This window comes from Felis catus, chromosome A1 (genome assembly GCF_018350175.1).
Source record: "Felis catus isolate Fca126 chromosome A1, F.catus_Fca126_mat1.0, whole genome shotgun sequence".
Taxonomy (NCBI): domain Eukaryota; kingdom Metazoa; phylum Chordata; class Mammalia; order Carnivora; family Felidae; genus Felis; species Felis catus.
The window spans coordinates 49693650-49715231 of record NC_058368.1 but is presented as its reverse complement, the minus strand read 5'-3'; the positions used below and the strand labels follow the sequence as shown (position 1 = coordinate 49715231).

Sequence of the window (21582 nt, the reverse complement as noted above, 5' to 3'; positions counted from 1 at the left end):
CACCTAACACAAAGCCTATTGTTAAATAAAGTGTTGAATATCTCCTGTAATTTATTGAACACGGTATCAAAAGTGAAAAACAGAATGGCTATATGGGGACAAAATGATCTTAAGCATATTGGTTGTTGACCTCCGTGATCACGTGACTGACTGGGAGTTGCCACTACTGGCCCTGCCCAGCATCTCAAGAGAGAACTGTACCACCTATCTCTAGCCTAAGGAAAGATCTAAATTCAAAATTCAAAGTATGTTTTCTAATGAATGTATATTGCTTTCACATCATTGTAAAGTGGAAAACTCGTAAGTTGAACCATCATAAGTCAGGGACTGTAGGCACCTGAGTTCTACCTTCGTTCAATGAATCACCTCTTCCATGGTAGGACGGGCTACCCGTTGTTTGACCAGCTTCTCCAGAGATTCTGAAGCCCAGAGATTTTTGGAAACAGTGCATTTGGTTGCACATTCTAATCTCTTGAGAATTAAAAAAAATATTGACATCTGGTCCCACCTCCAGATATTCTGATGTATTTGGGCTGGGGGTGGCCTAGGAATCAGGATTTTTAAAAGATCTCCAGGGTAATTCTAACGTGCACTTAGAAGCATGAGAACCGCTACATTAAGATACTGCCTCTTGAACTTGACTGTTCATGTTTTTGAAACACTTGAAAATGAATTCATTATGCAAAAGAGGTTAAAGCAAGAAAATACTCCACAGCAGGCTTTCTCAAAGAGGAGCTCTGGAGGTAGAAGCTCTGGGTTCAGATTGTTCTGTCATTACTATCTCTGCTGTAACCTTGGGTGAGTCACCAAAAATTCCCTAAGACTTGGTTTCCTCCTATGTAAAATGAGTATAATGATGAGCCCACCCGCTCTTCCAATGCACAGCATTATTGTGAAAATTAAGTAAAATTGTATCTCTTGAAGGCTTTAGGAACTCCTGAACAGTAAACAAATGTGAGAGATTACTTTTGTCCTGATTTGAAGAGAGACTTCTCACCGAGGAGATATCATAGCCAGCAATAAATGAGGCTCATTTATTTTTTCCTACCTGCAGCAGTCATAATGCCCAGCTCATATTCAGGTGTTATGTCAGAAACATTTCCTTGGATTTTTTTTTTTTCTGGCAGGCGTAAACACTGACAAAATCTTTTTTACATCATCTGTATGCTTTCCTGAAAGCACCAAATTATAGGCAGGACTAATGGGTTGAGAATGCTTAAGGCCAGTTTATTGTGGTTTGCTTATGACATATCACCATCTGAAAAGCCATCACAGAGGAAAAAAAATAATTCACAGTCTAATTTAAATAATGGCCTCATCTTTGCAATGATGACAGACTGTGACAGTTTATAGGTTTTTTAGATGGCGACTCCTTCACTTTGTAAAAACATATCAGCTGCCAGCGGACCTACAATTATTGCCACATGCATTTGTGAGTTTTTAAAGGGAAATTGAGTGGGCAGCTGCCATTGCAACCAGGTAGATTTAGGTGAGTGAACGTATCCATCAAGTGACATTTTAAAAATACGTCATCTGCTTGTAAAGCTCTAAGTTCCTGAAGCCCAACTCCCTATTTGTAAGTTTCCATAATGCCTCCTTGGAAAAGAGGCTGAAAGTGATGAAGAGGAGCAGAAGGAATACCTCTGGTAAGCATGGAATTGGGAGAATTGCAAATTGTTTTCTCTGCCTCATCCTCAGTACACAAGTACTATATTGAATCTGGGAAGCCAGAGAAGACAGCCTGGCTGACAGAAAGAGTTGGGAGTTATAGAATGAATTAAAGAAAAAAAATACCTTTGTCTTTTCCAAAGATGAGCTTCCTTAATCTCTTACCTCCACGGATAGAGCCTTCTTCACGTTTGTGACATACATAAACCAGGGAGGAAGGGGCCAAGGCTGCCCAGGAGGGGTCAAGTGGTATCCTCTGAGTGGGGCATGGCCATTCCTACCTTTGTCCTGAGTAATGAAAGAGGTTTCCAAAAGCAGAGGGTAGGTTATTCTCTGCTCTGAATCCAGACAGAAGGTGACAATGATCCAGAATTGGAATAACAATAGCTACCATTTGCATAATACTCTAAAAGATTAGTAAAATTTCTTTATCAAATTCTATCAAAAGGCACCTTCATTTTGAGTCCTAACTCACTGAATTTCAAAGATTGCAGTATTTAAAAAAAAATTTAATAATTCACCTCAGACCTTCTAATGATGTGATCATCTTCATCTGACCTGACCATCCTACTGGGCTTTCTTTCCTTCTGTGGCTTCCCTGTCCACAGCAAAGCAAAAAAGAAGGGAGATTAGATAGTGGTCAGAGAAATAGGAAATAAAACCACTTCTGTATGATATTCATTTGGCTTTCCATGATGCTTTGTTCATTTCTCAATGACAGTACTTACCAAGTTGTGTTGTAATTTGTGGTTCTTGCCTATTAAACTGTGAAATCCTCAAGGGCTAGGCAATGTATTCCCAAAAAGTATGAACAGTGCCTGGTACATCTTAGGTGTTTGATAAATGCTTATTGAAAGAATGGATGACTAATTGAATCAACATATAATAAAACTAAGAAAAAAATAGCAATTTATAAGAACTTTTATTTCATATGATGAAAAGATTATCATCATATGAAATAAAGTATGTATCTATTTTTACATGTTACTGGTATGATCACATCACCAGAACGAGTTACAAATACAGTCACATCCCTTTCACCTCAAAGATCTTTGGGGATTCCATAGTTTTATTTTAGGAGAAAGTCCCATGGCCTACTTGAGGATTATTCTACCCCAAATTATTCAAGAACTTCAGGAGCTTATTCAGTCTAAAAGGGTCTGGGCACAATCTGATTGTTTCAGTGGTGGGCCTTGTCTTTAGCAGTCATTGCTTTGATTGATTGGCTCCATATACTTTCTTGCCTGCCTTGCTCCCCTGATGCTTTGAGTTCCTTGAGTTCCTTCTCTGGGTCACACTATTCTAGCAGTAATATGTATCTCTGTTTCCTGCTGCAGTGAGGCAGCAATCTGTTGGCTGCTTCTGATATCCACATAGGCCACGTGGGCTCCATGCTCAGAATCCTAACATTACCTCTTTTGTATTTAATTGTCCTCACATAATAGGTGAGGAGAGCCTCAAGGCTCTTCTAGGGTCAGCCACACACTGCTGGGACAAGCTCTTCCCTAGACCTCAGGCCTGGATTACCCCAGAATTCCTTTACCCTGTTGGAGACCTCCATTTGGAGCTCTGGGGTCCTTTTCTACCATCAGGTTGTTGTCATGACCATCTGAAAAATTCTACTAACAATGAACTTCAAAAGGGAAAACATCACTCTTACCTTTCTTTCTTCCTGGGAGGCTCCTAGATCCTTATGCAAATTTGCCCATCTTTTCCACACATGCTGACTCTGCCTAACAAGGGATACAGAGAAGGCAAGACTTTGTTAGGCTCCAGAAATTTCTGCTATATCTTTCCTCTAGGTAATAGGTGCCTGCTACCCTTACTTTTGTGTAAGCAGGGTCAGTCAAGTGATGCTTTTCTGAAAAGGAAAATTTGATCCAAGACGCCTTGTTACATTCATATAAAGATGGGAGATGTTTTTGAATAAATGCAATTTTAACATTTCTTCTCACTGTACACATACATGTGCACACACATACATGTAAATAAATACACATATATATTCTTGAAGTCCACAGAGAGTGTTAACTCTGGACAATAGAACTCCTTTTTTTTAATTTTCCTCAAGAAATACATAATTTTGAACAATAAAATTCTAAAATTTAGTATAATAAAGAAATAGAAAGCAAAAAATTCCATAACTTTAGAATAAAAGATATTAAGCACATATGCCAGAGCTGGAATATCTTTGACAATAAAACATGACACTGTTGATAGGTTTTATCCTCTGTTTCATTCAAACTCAATTATAGGTGAGTTTATAAAAATATGTAGTCACCTGCACTACTTGCTTACTTTCTGAAATGCAGGTGCTGGCGACAAGCCATGCATACAATTTAGTAACATTTCCTCATATTTTTTGAATGGTACTCTGAATATAAGTTTTAACTATATTTCGTCCTCCAATTGGAATTTATTACTTTTTCATAAAGCATATAAATGGAGAAATGTTTTCAAAACTTCTATTGCAGAAAGAGAACAAAAGCGTTCCCTCCACTTACGTTTACATATCATTTTACCATCAATCTAAAATTTTCTAAGATAGATAGCTCATGCACCGGCATCTTTTCGGGAAGGCTGGCAAAATCTTTCAGGCAATCTCCTAGACATATTATTATTTAGAAATGCAATTTCTAGCAGTTGATTTAATCTCAAAATATATCTTCAAAACCAAATAATCCTAGAGCAATACTTAACTCTTTAAATGCAAAGTAGAATAACAGAACACTTTAAACCACTTATTGGTTGAATTGTCATTCATCAGTTACCCTGTCAGATAGGCTAACTGTTGTCCCAACATTTGAGACAGACAACGTATGCAGAATGTTCTTTGGTTGGCTAAAATTCAAAAACCCCTATATCTGCTCCATAAGGTGAGAGAGCAGCTCATTTGCCCCTCTGACTTCTGTGAACTGGATGTTCTAACAGCGAGGACTGCACAGCTGGGAGGCTAAGAAAAATGATTTCATTTGGAAGAAGATTCCAAATTGGAAGCAAGCTGCTTTTACAAATTTCATAATAAAAACTGATTTTTGTACTTTCCATGTGCTTATCCTGCAAATGTTTAGTGCATTTCTGTCTGCTAGGTTTAATTTTCTAATTTGGCTCTCGTTTGCATGCGAAACTGATTTGAATAAATTAAAGGAAGGGTGTTAAGATTTTTTTGTTGTTGTTGTTGTTGTTTGGAAGAGGGCATGTGGGAGTGCTCAGTCATAGGAACTTCATTATCGTGGAGAGGCCACTTGCAGTCAGATGTCACAGAATTCAGTGAGTGAGACATGTATTATGCCGTATCTATTAGATTATTTCATGATTCAATGAGTCATAGAATCAGGGATTGTTTTAGTGGGCTGGGGACAGTGGTGGGGAATGGGGTGCACAAGTCAAGCAGTGTATGGTACTCAGCCTGGAGTTTTTTCAAAAGCTATATGACAGACCCTTCTTCCTGACCACCCCCAATCTTCCCTCAGTCATGGCAGGGAAGATTCCCCCAGAGATAGGAATGCATATTTAGAAAAACATCTTAGGGGTTTCTGATAGGATCCTCTGGCTGAGAACCAAAATTTTATATTCACTTTAAAAAAAAAAAAAAAAAGGGAAAAGCAAAGAAAAATTCCAGAGAGGTAAAGCAACACCCATCTGCAATTGCATCAATGCTGGTACTTAATATAGGCCGTTACTCTTTAAAATCTCTTGAGGATATTAGCCACAGCAATCCTCTTTTATCCATGGGGAATACGAGGGATACTTTCCAAGACCCCAGCAGATGGTTGCAACCATAGATAGTTCCAAACACTATGTATACTATGTTTTTTTTGGTAAGCATACGTACTTAAGACGCAGCTTAATTTATAAATTAGGTCCGGTAAGATATTAACACTAATAAGTAATAACAGAACAATTATAACAACATTCTGTAATAAAAGTTATGTAATGTGGCCTCTCAAAATATTTTACCCTACCGCATTCCCTCTTGAGTTGACGTGAGATGATGCAATGCCTACGTGCTGAGATGACGTAAAGCGAGTGACGGGAGGCACTGGGACCTGGCGTTCTGATGATTCGTCAGGAGGAGGATTAGCTCCTTCTGAGTGGTGGTTGATGTGGGTAACGAAAGTGCGGAAAGCAAAACTGCAGATGAGTGGACCTACCGTCTGTGGCTATATATTGGTTCGCAGCCTCAGGCTTTTCTCAGGTGAGATTTGAAACTGGCCCGTGAGCGCGGAGGGCGAGGAGAGACTGGAGAAAGGCAAGGCAAGCGGCAGGTTTAACAAGCAAGGGAACTTATGAAGGAGGCTTGTCTTGAGCGCCATGAAGACGGAGAACTTCACCCCTGCCTGTCAGGATATTAGGAATTTATATAGAGGCCCTAACGGGTGGGTCCAAATGGTCGCAACAACACACTGCTCTCTCAGAGCTGCATCCGTGAAGTGGCTCCTCGTGCAGGGGCAGACTGTACCCTCGAAGACCAGGGGAGGCAAGGAGCCTCTGATTTCCTCGGTCCGGCACGCTGGTCCACCAGTGGTCACATTCCCTCCATGATGTCTTCTAACAATGCATCTTCCAGGTAATCTCTTTTATGTATTCTTCACAATCAGTATATACAATCCAAGTGTTGACATAATGATGTTGGTTCTTTCCTGATTTGTGAGGGTATTAGGGCAAGCCATGCACATCCAGATGGAAACATGCCTCAAGCTGAATTCTTTAGCAGGGACTGTTCATTTGCTTTTTTCTTGTTGTGATGCCAGCATCTAATCTTGACGGAGAGAGTCCACTCAGCCCCTGTATCTTTCTATATCTTTCTATATATGTCCCTAGATGGGTTGTTTAAAGTAGATTTTTGTGAAAATGGTGAAAAAAAAATTAAGTTGTGAATTCAAGATTGCAAATTATTGGGGCCTCCCGGTGACGCAGTAGGTTGAGCGTCTGGTTCTTGACCAGCTCAGGTCCTGATCTCACAGTTGGTGAGATCCAGCGTGCATTAGGCTCTGAGCTTGCAGCAGTGAGCTTGCTTGGAATTCTCGCTCTCTTTGTCTCTCTCTGCCACTCCCCCGCTTGAGCTCTCTCTCAAAATAAAGAAACATTTAAAAAAAAAGAACTCAAATTATTGATTGAGACTTCTTTCAATTTAGTTTTTACCTTATAGATTATAAATGCATACAATATTCACCAACCATAAATAGTTTATAGTTAGCTTTAACATTAGCTTCCAATTCTTTCTTGCTAAATCAGTGCTTGTAATAGTGTACCAATAGAAAGAATATCTGGTCTGCCCAGCCTCTCTTTCTTTCTGGCTTTGTAGATGCTTTCTGCAGATTCACCACTGTCTGTGCTGAGCTGGCTGCTTCAAGACTTGTAAAAGTTGATCTTTGCTCATTCACTTGTTGTGGTATAATATCTACACACTAGATCTACTTCAGGTACATTGATTTCTTTATGAAATGTTTTGTAAAGGCTGGTTGCCTGTTTTACTGTAAAGTATTGGGAATATGCTGTTTGACTCTTTAATCTAAATACTCAGTATCTATGTTCTTTGTCATCTCCAACGTCTTTGCCAAATTTCTCGAGTTTCATGTCAGCGGATGAGTTTGATCTTTTTGGATGGGAAGAACCTTTTTCTGCTTAAGGTCTTAAACAGAAAATGAATGTCTTGTTGGATTTAAAAAAAAGGCACTTCCCATGTAACACCTGTAAAATATACCTAAGATTGGAGGTGTTCCTATTTAGACATTTGCATCCAGTAAGTATTGGCTACATAGCAACATTCTCTCTGACCTGCACCCTCAAATACAGAAGCACATTCACTGCTGCCCTTATCCCAGACTAGTAACTGCCCGTAGAAATAAATGTAGAGCCCAAATGTCCATCGATGGATGAATGGATACAGAAGATGTGGTGTGTGTGTATATATATATATATATATACACACACACACACATATATCACACATATATATAAATATATCATTGTGGTATATATATACACCCAGACTAGTAACTGCCCATAGAAATAAATGTAGAGCCCAAATGTCCATCAATGGATGAATGGATACAGAAGATGTGGTATATATATATCTATATATATGTATATATATAGATATATATATACACACACATCATTGTGTGTATATATGTATATGTATATATACATATGTATGTATACATTGTATACACACAAAGGAGTATTACTCAGCAATCAAAAAGAATGAAGTCTTGCCATTTGCAACTACGTGGATGAAACTAGAGGGTATTATGCTAAGTGAAATTAATCAGAGAAAGACATATCAGATGATTTCACTGATATGAGGACTTTAAGATACAAAACAGATGAACATAAGGGAAAGGAAGCAAAAATAATATAAAAACGGTGGGGGGGACAAAACATAAGAGACTCTTAAATATGGATAACAAACAGAGGGTTACTGGAGGGGTTGTGGGAGGGGGATGGGCTAAATGGGTAAGGGGCATTAAGGAATCTACTCCTGAAATCATTGTTGCACTATATGCTAACTAACTTGGATGTAAATTAAAGAAATAAATTAAATAAAAAAATTTAAAAGAAGAAAGAAATGTAGGCCATATATGTTATTTCAAATTTTCTGGTAACCATATTAAAAAAAGAAAAAGATAAAATTAATTTTAATAGTATATTTTATTTAACCCAGTATAGCCAAAATATTATCATTTCAACATGTATTCCATATAGACGGTATTAGTAAAATATTTTACATTCTGTTTTTCTTACCAAGTCTTTTGACATCTGTTTTGTATTTTACATTTAGAGCACATCTCAATTTGGATGTTAACTACAGAATTTTCATTGGGAATACTTGATATGCATTCAGATTTGATAAAATTTATAGTTGAAACATAGATTCACATATCCAAGCTTTTCTAAATACTTTAAAAAATTCCCAGTAATTAAACTGAGACTGGAAAAGTAATTGTTCTCTTGTATTCACATTCACATTGACAAAATGGGTTTATCTTTTTTAAAAGCATCAATATGACTTTGAAGCCACATATGAGTTTTGAAACTACATATATCCAACTTAAGTAACCTCACTAACTCTTGTGCCAATTCAGTATTGTTAACATTGAATTCAGAGGGGTATGGCATAATTTGGAAAACAATTCTAAATTTACTAATCTCGGAGCACCTGGGTCGTTCATTCAGTTAAGCGCCCAACTTTGGTTCAGGCCATAATTTCATGGTTCGTGGGTTTAAGCCCGTCATCCAGCTCTGTGCTGACAGTTCAGAACCTGGTGCCTGCTTTGGATTCTGTGTCTTCCTCTGTCTCTGCCCCTAACCCGCTTGCACTCTGTCTGTCTCAAAAAATAAATGAACATAAAAAAAATTAAATAAGTTTACCAGTATCAACAAAGTGTTCTTCACATTTTTCTTATAGTTTTCACAGCCAATTTACATAACACATGAATTACAGTTAACATGTTCTGCACATTGATTCTTGTTAGAAAAATATGTACATTACTTACATGTATTATGAAAAATTTCAATTTCAATATAAATTTTTATACTTGTTTAGCTAAGTCACAAATAATGTTTCTTTTTCCTTGGTACTTCAAATTTAGCTCATTTGTATGCAGTGTGATATCTATAAAAAATCACATAGTCCCTTTTGCCTTGGTTTAGTGAATATTTGGCAAGTATTCCCTTTGTTTCAAGAAAATCGTGAATAGTTCACAGTACAACACATTTTTGTAAAATGCCTCCATGACTTGAATAAACAGCCTTGGCCCAGAACACACATTTTTTAAATCTTGCCTACTATTTATTATTATATTTATTTACTTATCTACTATTTAATAATTCTATTAACTGACAATGATTAATCAGTTGCACATAGTTACTGATGATTTTAACAACTGTATCTGTGACCCTTTTTGTAAAGTCTGCTTCAGAAAACTGAGCATATATCTTTTCAATGTGTACTGTACAATGGAACAAAGCAATAATAAAGAAAATGTCAGTCTCTTGTTTTAAAACTTTAATACATATTGGTTTTTGACCTAAAATAGATGGAGTACCATCTATCATGATAGAATTTTTTCATATCCAGCTGAGATCCTTCTTTGACAGATGTGAAAGATTAAAAAATATCTATTCTATGAGTTTGGATTTTAGGCTGTACATTGGCAACAGTTTTTCATCCATTTGGAAGTCCTTCAAAATAAAAGTACTCTTGGGGAACTCATAAAGAAATATCATCCATAAGCTGATGACTTCCACAAACACAATATGTTCAGCCCTAAACTCTTGAATTCTAGACTTGAATATCCAATGTCTACTTAACATTTCCAACTTATTGATTCTCCTGCCAGTTTATTCCCTAGTCTTCAACAAATGATAACTCTAACTCAAAAAAAATTGGGAGTTTATTTTTAACTCTTTCCTTTATATCCATATATTCAATCTACCAGCAAATTCTGTTTGACTCTACCTTCTAATGTATCCTAAATATGACAGTTTCTTGGGAACTCATCGTCACCACACTAATTCCACCGCATTTCTTGCAAAACCTTCTAGGTATTCTCTTTGTTTCCATTTTATAACGTTTATAGTCCGTATTCAACCCAGCAGTACTTCAGATTATTCCATGCTTCTCCTTAACATCTCTCCAATGCATTCTTATGTCAACAAAGTACCGGCCCAAAGTCCTTGACCTACGTAACCTTGCTTCGACCATCCTTTCTGTCCTTACCTCCTATCATCTTCTGCTTGCTTTTGCTCATTTGTTCCTTCCTCAGTGGCTTCCTTGGTCATCGTCAAACAGTCCAAGCACACCCACACCTCTGGGTTTGCAAACCTATTATTCTCTCTGTCTAGAACACTCTTTTTCTGATAGCCAATAATTTGTTTCTTCACTTTAGTCATGACTCTGTTAAAAAGTCACTTTATGTGGGAAGCCTTCCCTGAATACTCACCTAACATATGTTACTTACTGTATCCCTTTACCTTGTTCTATTTTTATTTATAGTACCTACCACATAATATATTTATTTTGTTTCTGGAGGGTTATGTCTGTCTCTCTCCCTAAAGCATAAACATCAGGAGAGCAGGGAGTTAATTCATTTGTCACTGCTCTGTCTCCAGAGACTGGATCAGCTTTGAGCACATAATATGCTCAATGACCGGTTGTTGAATTTATAAATGATTTGCTCTTCTGATTGAAAATCAATAAATATATTGGAGTCTTGGAATATCTGTTTTCTGTAACTCATTTGTTTGTGATATGGTGGCTAAAATGCATAAGAAAATCTGTGCTATGAAAACAATCAGCTGTTACATAGATTTTATGCTGTAGAAATTTTATAGTAAGTTCACATCCATGTAGTGAGCATAGGCCAGTGCCCCCTACAGTTTTGGAGGCTTATTGAGTTCCTAGTTCCTGGAGAATTTTCTCCATTGGTTATTGTTCATTCTTTTTAGCTCAGTCTTACTTTTTCCACAGCAAGCTCCATGTCTATCTGTAGGAAAATCTCAGGCTCGTAGACAGTCCAGGGACTTTCCTATCCCAGGAGGGGTACATATTTTATAGTCACAAATTTGAGCGTGAAAAAATATAACTTTATTCTCTATAAAACTTTATTTTGGGGCCCTGAACTCCCAATCTGAGCATAGTATAAAATTCAGTTTAGTAACCTTCTGGGAACTTGTGTCAGATTCAGTGATTTCTCAGTCACCTCAGACTTAGTCCAGTCACAGTTAGGACATGTTAGGTTTTGTTCACATATCCCCGTGGACTTGAGGCTACACTATATGGTGGGAATATAGAGCACAGTGGTGGAGGGATAAGGGTTGCCTCTTCCCTGTGTGGACTCTGTCCTGTGCCAGCTTATGACCTGCTCCTCTGGGCCTTCAGCACACGCAGTGTGGGGTGCTTCATTGAATGTATCCTGAGATGGGACAGGTCCTGACTGGGCTCTCCTCAGCTCCCTTCAGCCAACAGCCTTCTGATGTGAACTTGTTCTAGCTGGTCCCCAGGAGGACTCTTCCTACTGCATCCTTCTGTAGGAGCCTCCTCTTGTTTTAGCTTGGGTCAAGCCCTGCTGGCTCTATCTCTTTCATTAAACACTAGAACCCACTTAGGTTTTGAATTGCTAGGTCTTATAAAATTCAAAGCTCTCCCATGCCTAGGTAAGCCTTCTGCTCTTCTCCTCTTCACTATATAGGTGGGGAACTTCTCTGTGGCTTGCTATTTTCCTCAACACTTACCTGAGAACCATAGCTCAGCTTCTCTCTCCTCTTGACTCCTCTTATTTCAAAGAGGTTCCACTGTACTTCTCCCAACCCTGTTGCCCTGGAACTTCACTCAAAAGAGCAAAGGTTCAGATTTTTTCTGGCTTTCTCTAAAAACTCTACTTCTACCCAGTTCAGAGGGTACAGAAGATGTGGTGGTGGTGGTGGTGGTGGTGGGGAATATTGGTTCTGACTTGAGAGCAAACATTGTCTAAGATGTGAAAGTGGGCAAGGGGTACCAGTAAATGTCTTTTCTGTGGCATATGGGGCATTGTCTAGAAGAGTGGTTCTCATTTGGCAATGTCTGGAGACATTTTCCACCATTCTATTAAGATATAGTTGACATCAGCACTGTATATATAAGTTTAAAGTGTACAAAATAATGACTTGACTTTTATATATTGTGAAATGATGACCACAATAAGTTTAGATCATCTCACATACATACACACACAAAAGAGAAAGAAAAAACATTTTTTCCCTTGAGATTAGAACTCTTAGGATCTACCTGGAGACATTTTTGATTGTCAGAAATGTGTGAGGCATGTGCTACTGTACCTACTGGGTAGAGGTTTAGGATCCTCTTAAACATTCTACAATGCACAGAACAGGCTGTCACAACAAATAATTACCTAGCTCCAAATATCAATGGTGCCAATGTTGAGAAATGATGGTCTAGAGGATCCTAGGAGGATTATATGATTTATAGGTGTGTGCTTCTTTGATTGCCTTTCTATTGACTAGACTATTTTACATCACTGTGGGGGAAGAAGTTAACTTGTTAAAACACTATTAGTAATGCTGATAATTCTTGTCCATAGTAATGCAAATGAATTTTGAGGACTAGAGATACTGTGTTGGTTTTCACTTCTAAAAAACAGGACCCCAGATATTATGTTTTCTTGTCCTACAAGAGAATAAGCAATTTTGCCTCTATTAGCAAATTTATTTCAGCATTCCTGATTGCCTATAAATATAAATATAAACACACACACACACACACACACACACACTCACACACTCACACACACACACACATCTGTTCTTCAAATTCCCTATTAGTCATTAATAAATAAGTTGAATACAATTTTTGACACATGTTAACTTTATTTGGCTTGAAAGTCAAGTCTTTAATATTTTGAAAATTATCATTTGAAACAACATGTGTTGGTGAGAATGTGGAGAAAAAGGAACATTCTTGCACTGTTGGTGGGAATGGAAATTGGTGCAGCCATAATGGAAAATAGTATGGAGTTTCCTCAAAAAATTAAAAATAAGACTACGCTACAATCCGGGAGTTGCACTACTGGGTATTTGCCCAAAAAATATAAAAACATAAATTCATAAGGTTACATGTACTGCTATGTTTAGCATTACTTACATTAGCCAAACTATAGAAGCAGTCCAAGTGTCCATTGACGTGTGTGTGTGTGTGTGTGTGTATGTATATATATGTATGTATATATTCAGCCATAAAGGAGAAGAATATCTTGCAATTTGCAACAACATGGATAGAGCTTTTGAGTATAATGCTAAGTGAAAGAAGTTGGTCAGAGAAAGACAAATACCACGTGATCTCACTCATATGTGGAATTTAAGAAACAAAACAAATGAGCAAAGGAGAAAAAAGAGAGAAAGACAAACCAAGAATTAGACTCTTAACTATAGAGAACAAGCTCATGATTACCAGAGGGGAGGTGGGTAGAGGGGATGAAGGAAACAATGGATGGGAATTAAAGAGTACACTTATCATGATAAAAAAATAAAATGATAAAAAAAAGATAACTGCCCTTATACTGGTTGTGTGCTGAGTCTTCATTGTTCTGATAGTTAAAGGTAATTTTTTAAAATCTAAGAACTGGTTGGGGCGACTGGGTGGCTCAGTTGGGTTAAGTGTCTTGACTTTGGCTCAGGTTTCTTGAGTTGGAGCCCTGTGTCGTGCTCTGTGCTGATAGCTCAGAGCCTGGAGCCTGCTTCTGATTCTGTGTCTCCCTCTTTCTCCACTCCTCCCCTGCTCATGCTCTCTCTCTCTCAAAAATAAACATTAAAAAAAACCTAATGAGCTTACACACAAACGCAATTCATCAGTTTATTGGGATCAATAAATAATTCATAAATAATTCATTATAAGAAAGAGTTTCATCTTTTTAAACTAGTCTTTTTGCCATATTCATAAATCATGATTTAAAGAATCCTCTAAGAGGATTGTGAAATAGAGACCTTTCTATGTAATAGGCACTATCATTGGGCTTAAAGGCCTTGAGCACAAATAAAGAGTCCTCAAAACAGAAAAAAAAATAAAAAGAAAATTATCCTTTGGCTACCTGTTTATATCCCTTTTCAAATATTTGTCTTAAACTGAGATGGTGACATTTGTTCTTTGGGGTTAAGAACTTGTTGCTTTCTTCTTGGGTTCTACACTGATCTCTCTGAATTGTGGGGTCTCACTTTTGGGATTGGGGTGAATTTAGGGGTGTCAGATGAGGCTCAGAGATATTTTATTCAAATGTGACCATAACCCCAATACTCAGCTTTGAAAATTAACAATTACCGATTATCAACAAATACGCAGTTTTCAGATTCCTGAAATTTCTTATTTATTTATTTATTTATTTATTTATTTATTTATTTATTTATTTATTTATTTATGACAGAGCACATGTACACACAAGTGTGGGGAGGGGCAGAGAGAGAGGGAGAGAGAAAATCCCAAGCAGGCTCCACACTATCAGGGCAAAACCCACTTGAGTCTGGATCTCATGAAGCATGAGATCATGACCTGAGCCAAAATCAAGAGTTAGATGCTTAATCAACTAAGACACCCAGGTGCCCCTCACATATTTCTAAATAGTTTGTTTGAGTTAGGATCCAAATAAGGCACATAGTTGGCAATTGGTTGAAATGTCTTTCAAGTCTCTTTTAATCTAAAGCTCCTCCCCAACATCTCTTTTGATTTTCCTCCTAATTACATTGTTGACAAAATTGATCATTCATTCTGTGAAGTTGCCCATAGCCTGGATTTTGTTGATTACATCCTTGTGCTGTTGTTGCCCAGGCTTCCTGTAAATAGGCGTTAGATCCAGAGGCTTGACCAGATGCAGGTTTGATTTTTTTTTTTTTTCTTTTTACTTGGGCAAGAATACTTCATAGGCTGTGCTGTGTATTTCCAACAACAGTCTTAAATGTCTGCTTCTTTCTGTTTTCATGAGTTTAGCAGCCATACATTATCATCTTTTCAGGTTGATTTTTTACTTTTTAAATAATGGATAAGCCCTGCATTTAAAATTTTTTTTTCAACGTTTATTTATTTTCGGGACAGAGAGAGACAGAGCATGAACGGGGGAGGGGCAGAGAGAGAGGGAGACACAGAATCGGAAACAGGCTCCAGGCTCTGAGCCATCAGCCCAGAGCCTGACGCGGGGCTCGAACTCATGGACCGCGAGATCGTGACCTGGCTGAAGTCAGACGCTTAACCGACTGCGCCACTCAGGCGCCCCTAGCCCTGCATTTTAAATAGGTATCAGCCTCATTTTCTCCTAGACTTCCTCTTCACCTGTCCTTTGGTATATTTCATGGCTGTGGGTGGTGGACTAGTAAAGAAGTTTTCCCCAAGGAGGTTAACATCCACATCTCTAAAGGAAGAGGTGGAGTTGGGACGAGGCGTGGGGAATTCCAAGCGGAGGGAATTCAGAAGGTGCACAGGCAAGACAACATGAACAAGCATGAATCCATTGTGAGTTGTCCATGTGCTTGGGGGAGTAGACTCTGAAGGAAAAGATAGGAAATAATCTTGGAAAGAATGTGGATTGTTCTCATACTATGAAAGGTCCTGTGATAAGGAATTTCTAAAAGTTCTCAATCTAGTTGAGATTTAGTTATAGTACTCTCGAGGCGCCTGCACAGAAGTCCCTGAAGGAAACTCCACAGAGGGGAAAGCAGAAGTACCATTAGGCCATCCACCTGCTTCATGCTAACATCTCATAGTGTGCTCCTTCCTTTCCCTTCCCAGGGAATGAGACCTTGAGCTTCAGGTCATTGAAGGAAACATCCAAGTAGAAGTCAAATCCAACTTTGCTGTTTTCAGAGTCTTTGCTACTTCTGGTGAGAGAATAATCAAGAGCCTTCAGACCCCTCGCCCTTATTGTAGGATGGGAGAAGGAGAAATCAAGCATGCATCCATTATATTATTTTTCTTGTCATTTTAAATTACTGGGTGGCAGTTTTGAAATACTGTACATGGCTGAATATGGCTTGAAGTAAATACCATGTCTGATGCTGGCAGACAATAGATTTCCACAAGCCTGAAGCATGCAATTTTTAAAGCTCTCTTTTCCTCCTCTTCTTTTTTGAGGTGGAGGACATTTTTTCACCTAAAAAATAATAAGCTTTAAGAATACAAGCATATAAAATACATTTAAAAATCCCATCTACGTGTAGGGTTTTGCTTTATTTATTTTTTCTTTGACATCGTTTTGATCACTGTCTTGGCTTTTTCTCTGCCCTACTGATTACTGTTTTTGTCTCCTTTGATGGTTCTATTTCCCCATTTTTTTTTCTTTAAAATATAACTCACTGTTTGAAAAGTGATACTCCATTTTCCATCATTTCTTTTTCTGGGTATCAGGACCCCTAATTTTCTCTTCTATATGTAGATTTAGAATGACTCAATGTCCTAAGTCCAAAGATTCCATTTTGATTTATTTGCAGCCTTTTTCACAGACTCCATACTAATCCTGGACACAGAAGTCCCAAGTTTTTTCTTACATAGTTTATGAAAGTTTCTTATTGGAATTATTTTCACTTATTCAGTCACATTAATGGGGAATTTATGTTGTGTCAAACTTTGGGAATTCACAATAGAAAAAGAGAAACAAATTACTGGATATCATGGACATGAAGTGTCTGTATCTGAAATCAAATCTATTACCTTTTCCTTCTGATGTCTCCATTTCTCTCAGCCTTGAAATTACTCTTTTGACTAGAAACTGGATGCTAAAACTTCCTTCCTTTCTTTCACTTGGCATCTTCTTAAATTCAGTTGGTAAACAATTCTGCTAACTCCAGCTAATAATTTCTGTTAATATTCATTCTTCTTTTCCATTCTTATATAAGCCCTGTGGTCTGGATCTGTACACCTTTATCTCAACTCCTGCCAACACCTCTTTATTGATCTCACTCTCCCTTCTCTTCTTCAATACATTCTGAACTTCAACTTGATTGTCCAATTGTATTGGTTTAGTTGTGTCAATTTCCTTTTTCAAGTATCTTCAGTTACTAAACCTAACTTATAACAACATTTCCCCAAACATGGTCCAGTAGAATGTGGTAATTGCCTTTAACCAAAATAAAGGTTTCATAGATTTGAAAGTACTGGGGTAAATAAAGTAAATTAACTATGGGGGTGGTAATTTTCACTGTGGGACTTGTATGTACCTTTAATATGCTTGAAGAGATGTTGGTTATGGTGGTTCCCACTTCCCATACTTATTTAGCTATAAAACACTACTCTTCCCACCCCACAGTGGGTTTCCTGGGATTAATATTTTGGGGCATCAGATTGAAAACTACTAGTCTGTGATGCATATTCTAAACTCCTTGGATTGGCCTTTAAGTCTCAAAAATCTGACCACCATGTCCTTTTCCAGCCTTTCCTTCCTATACTCCCTTGCATGAGTCTCCTGCAGTCTGCAGGACCAATTACACACCTTCTTCCTTCATTTTTGTCTGTGCTGTTTCTTCTTCCTACAGCATCCACTCTGCCTCTACTTCTTGAGAGCATACTCATCATTAAAGGGAACCACATATTCCTGAAATGGGAGAGGCTGGTATCACAGATACCATCTGTGGCATGAATGGAGCTGCCATTCTGGTCAAGGATGAGGGAGAGGAGGAAGACAAAGGCTGCTGCTTAGCCTGGGAAAGTGAAAAGGAATGAAAACCTCCATGCATGAAACACCCAGGTTTACACCCAAGACCCAAGCGGCTTGGCTTTCTGGGAGAGCTCTCCGCCAACAACCCAGGAGAGGGAAAGGAGCTTAAAGAACCATGTGGGCCATGGGAGGAGGGGTGGGTGGCTATTCTGTAGGTGCGTTATGAGTCTTTTCTGCAGAGATGGTGGAAGGAACAGTGCTGCAGGGACTATAAGGGCAGTGACTATAACTTGTTGGTAAATGAAAGGACAGTAGGGGCTGGGCAGCAGCAGCAGCAGCAGCAGCAGCAGCAATGGAGATTGTAATGGAGGAAGAGGTGCTCACAGCAGCCTGGACTGTGCTTGGAGCTTCTAGTGGCTGATGCATGCATCTGGGAAGTTTCTGTGCTCAGTGTAGTGGTTAGAGGAAAGTATTGGTGTGAAGTGGTGAAGAGAAGGGGAGTTTGGTCCCTTTAGTTTTTAGAAGTGGACTGCAACTGTTTTGTTACTGATTTACTCCCTAAGGCACCCAGTGGTGCTGGTGTTCTGTGTAAAACATTTGAGCAGTACTTCACAGTTTGTAAAATGCAATTTGTTTACATTACAGGTGATCCCTGCTTTCTGAATGTTTGCTTTATGCCATTTCTGTTTTATGAAAGAACCGCATTACCACCTGTTTTATGCTATCTGAAAGATATCTGAAGAGGATTTTCATTTTAATGAAAAAAAGGCAAAAAGCCAAAATAGTATTCAGGGTGTTTTACAGGAGACTTTATAGAGGCAATTTGAACACACCCTGAACAGCTAGAGCAGCCCCACCGAGCTCCTTCCCTGGGAACCACACTCAGCATCTCAGCACCAAGCTGCCAGAGCTCTGAGACATGTCTGTCAGCCACGGGGCTCTGTCTCAATTTATTTTGTCCATCTGCCTAGCAAGTGTTCTAAGGTATCAGAAAATCCTAAGAGAGGTTAATTTTTGGGTCTGGGAACGCTCAAGATCTTTTTTATATAAATTAATGGCAATCGCTTCTTCACTTTAAGCCTTTTCAGCTTATAGAAGGTTTCAGATCTTGGATAATGGGGGAAACCTGTATCTCCCTTCTTGCCAGATTCCTGGAGATCTCTGAGATTTACAGGGAGGCAGTTAACTAGTGAGCAAAGGAAGGAACCCTGAGCAGAGAGAGGAGCTCTGCAGCTGGGATGGCTCTGGAAGGTTGAAGGGTGTTGGGGCAGGGCTTGGACTTGAATGCAGTCTCTCCCTATCAACTGCAAGTTGCTCCCTCCCCATCTCCACACAAGAGCTGTGTCTTTGAGCAACGTAGGACAGTCTCTAGAGTGGAAACTCTGTGTGAGCTGTCAGTCCCCAATTCCCTCAGCTGCTGAGGGAACTAAGGAGTACTTCCGTCTCAGGCGAAGGGGGACAGATCAGGGCAGGGCACCACAACATCTACCACATCATGTTATCCTTGGATTCAACTTTATAAATGACTCTCATTTTATAGAAGAGGACGTGGAGGCCCAGAACTATGAGGAGGAATTTTGCAATTTTACTAGCCATCAAATACCCACTAAAGCCTTCAACTGCTAAGAATTAGAATTCAGGACTTCAGAGTCCAGATCTAGTGCTTATCGCACTGTCCCCTGTTACATGGTTCATAGCTCATGTAACTACAAGGCTATCTTTTCCATCATGGACTTGGCCTCTGCATATTGGAAGGGATCTTGTACTTTTGGAACACTTTCATTTGATACAGTGAACTGGTAACTATATTTATATTTATATTTATATTTGTATTTATATTTATATTTATATTTATATTTATATTTATATTTATATTTATATTTATCTGTAGGGAAGACTGAAACAAAAGACATCTCTTGTAAATGGGGCAGTATGATGGGCTTGCCACTTAAGAAGGCCTTAACCTCTGGGGAGAAGTTCTCTTCCTTTGTCTTTAAAAATTAGTCACTTGATTTGTTCATTTTAGCCACTCTGACTGGCGTGAGGTGATATCTGGGTATTGAGGAGGGCACCTTTTGGGATGAGCACTGGGTGTTGTATAGAAACCAATTTGACAAATTTCATATTTATAAAAAAAATTAGTCACTTGATGAGCCTCTTGTCATTTTTACGTTAAGGAATGTCTTAATTCTCCGTGTTTCTTTATTTATTAAACTGTGCCATTCAGAGATAGCCTTTACCTCAGTTACATATAGGACAAAGATATACATTCCTTACCCTAGCAGAGTGATAGATGCTAGAGACTTGGAAATTTCCCTTCACAGATTGATGTTTCCCTGATGGATTCCGTATTAAAAAAGGAGGCTATGTCATGTCTTTGGAGCTGAGATGTTCAATGTTATAGGGGTGCATGCCAAGGGTCATGAGATTCCAAACACTTATAGAGAAAAGGTAGTCAAGGACTGTATAAGACAGTCATTTCTGAATTTTACATTTTAATCCTCCTGCTCTTTTGATAATAGCCTTTCTCCCCAGCAATTACAGTGATGCAGAATGTCCAGAAATTGGGAGAGGAGTGTAAAATATTGTCCTGGGGGATAGGGTTTCTTGTGACCTAAGTAAGTTTTGGTCAGTAAGGTACCCTATGAGCTGGGCTGCCTTCTCTTGAGAACCATCTTGAGGATAATTAAACTGTCTAAACACCCAGCTTGATCTTTGCTTAAATTACCCCTGGTGACTCTAGAGGCCAAAACTAATGACAGGACATCCAGGACTGGGGACACATTATCTAATATTATTTTATAACCTTCCTGAGGGCAGAGACTGTGTCTTTTGCATTTATATTCTCTACACATAAATTGTTCTGTAATAGTATTCATAAAAAATTGCTTGATGATCTATTGAAGTGTAGATTCTGGTCTCTCCCTGTACCTGTTTTCTTTGGAATCTACATTTTACTAAACACCCAGGCTATTCTTACATAAAAGTGCCTTGTCACCTAACAGGTACTCCTGAATATATGTAGAGTAAGTACAGTTTTTACTGCTTTCTTTCTCTCTAATTTAAAAAATAGCAGTTTATTTTTTAAATAACACTTTATTGAGATATAATTCACATACCATAAATTCACTGTTTAAAATGTACACTTTAATGCTTTTTAGTAGATTACCAAAGTTGTGCAAACATAACCACTAATTCTAGAATTTTTTTTAAAGATTATCGTTTTTAAAGTAATCTCTGTACCCAAAGTGGGGCTCAAACTGACAACTCTGACATCAAGAGTTCCGTGCTCTATCAACTCAACCAACCAGGTACCCCCCAGAATGTTTTCATAAGCCTAAACAGAAACTCCTTATCCATTAGCTTTCATTCCCCATTTCCCCGTTTCTGTTGTTTCCAGTGTGTAAGACTTGCCCTTCATTTCTTGAATTTATTGATAAGCATTTTATTCTTTTGGATGCTATTGTGACTGCAAAACTTAATTTTATTTTGGATTGTTCATGGTTCGTGTTTAAAAGATAATTGATTTTTGTGTATTGATCTTGTATCCTACAACTTTGCTAGAATTGTTTACTACCTCTAATAGTATTTTGTGTACTTTTTAGGGTTTTTTTTATCATTAAGATCATTTCATTTGTGAATAGTTTTACTTCTTCCTTTACAATTTGGATGCCTCCCCCTCTCTTGCCTAGTTGTCTTGACCAGCACCTTTGGTAAAAATGTTGAATGAAAGTATTAAAGGAGAGTGAGAGTGGGCATCCTTGTCTTTTCCAGATCT

General features: G+C 38.3%; 1 long non-coding RNA gene across 1 annotated transcript; it reads right to left on the bottom strand.

Annotated features, from left to right (window-relative positions):
* Positions 1-915: 915 nt before the first annotated feature.
* LOC123384500 lies at positions 916-5766 on the bottom strand. The gene is made up of 3 exons (XR_006595667.1): positions 5634-5766; positions 3329-3401; positions 916-2266 (listed from the first exon to the last, which is right to left on the bottom strand). It is a non-coding gene; the product is annotated as an uncharacterized LOC123384500 (long non-coding RNA).
* Positions 5767-21582: the final 15816 nt, after the last annotated feature.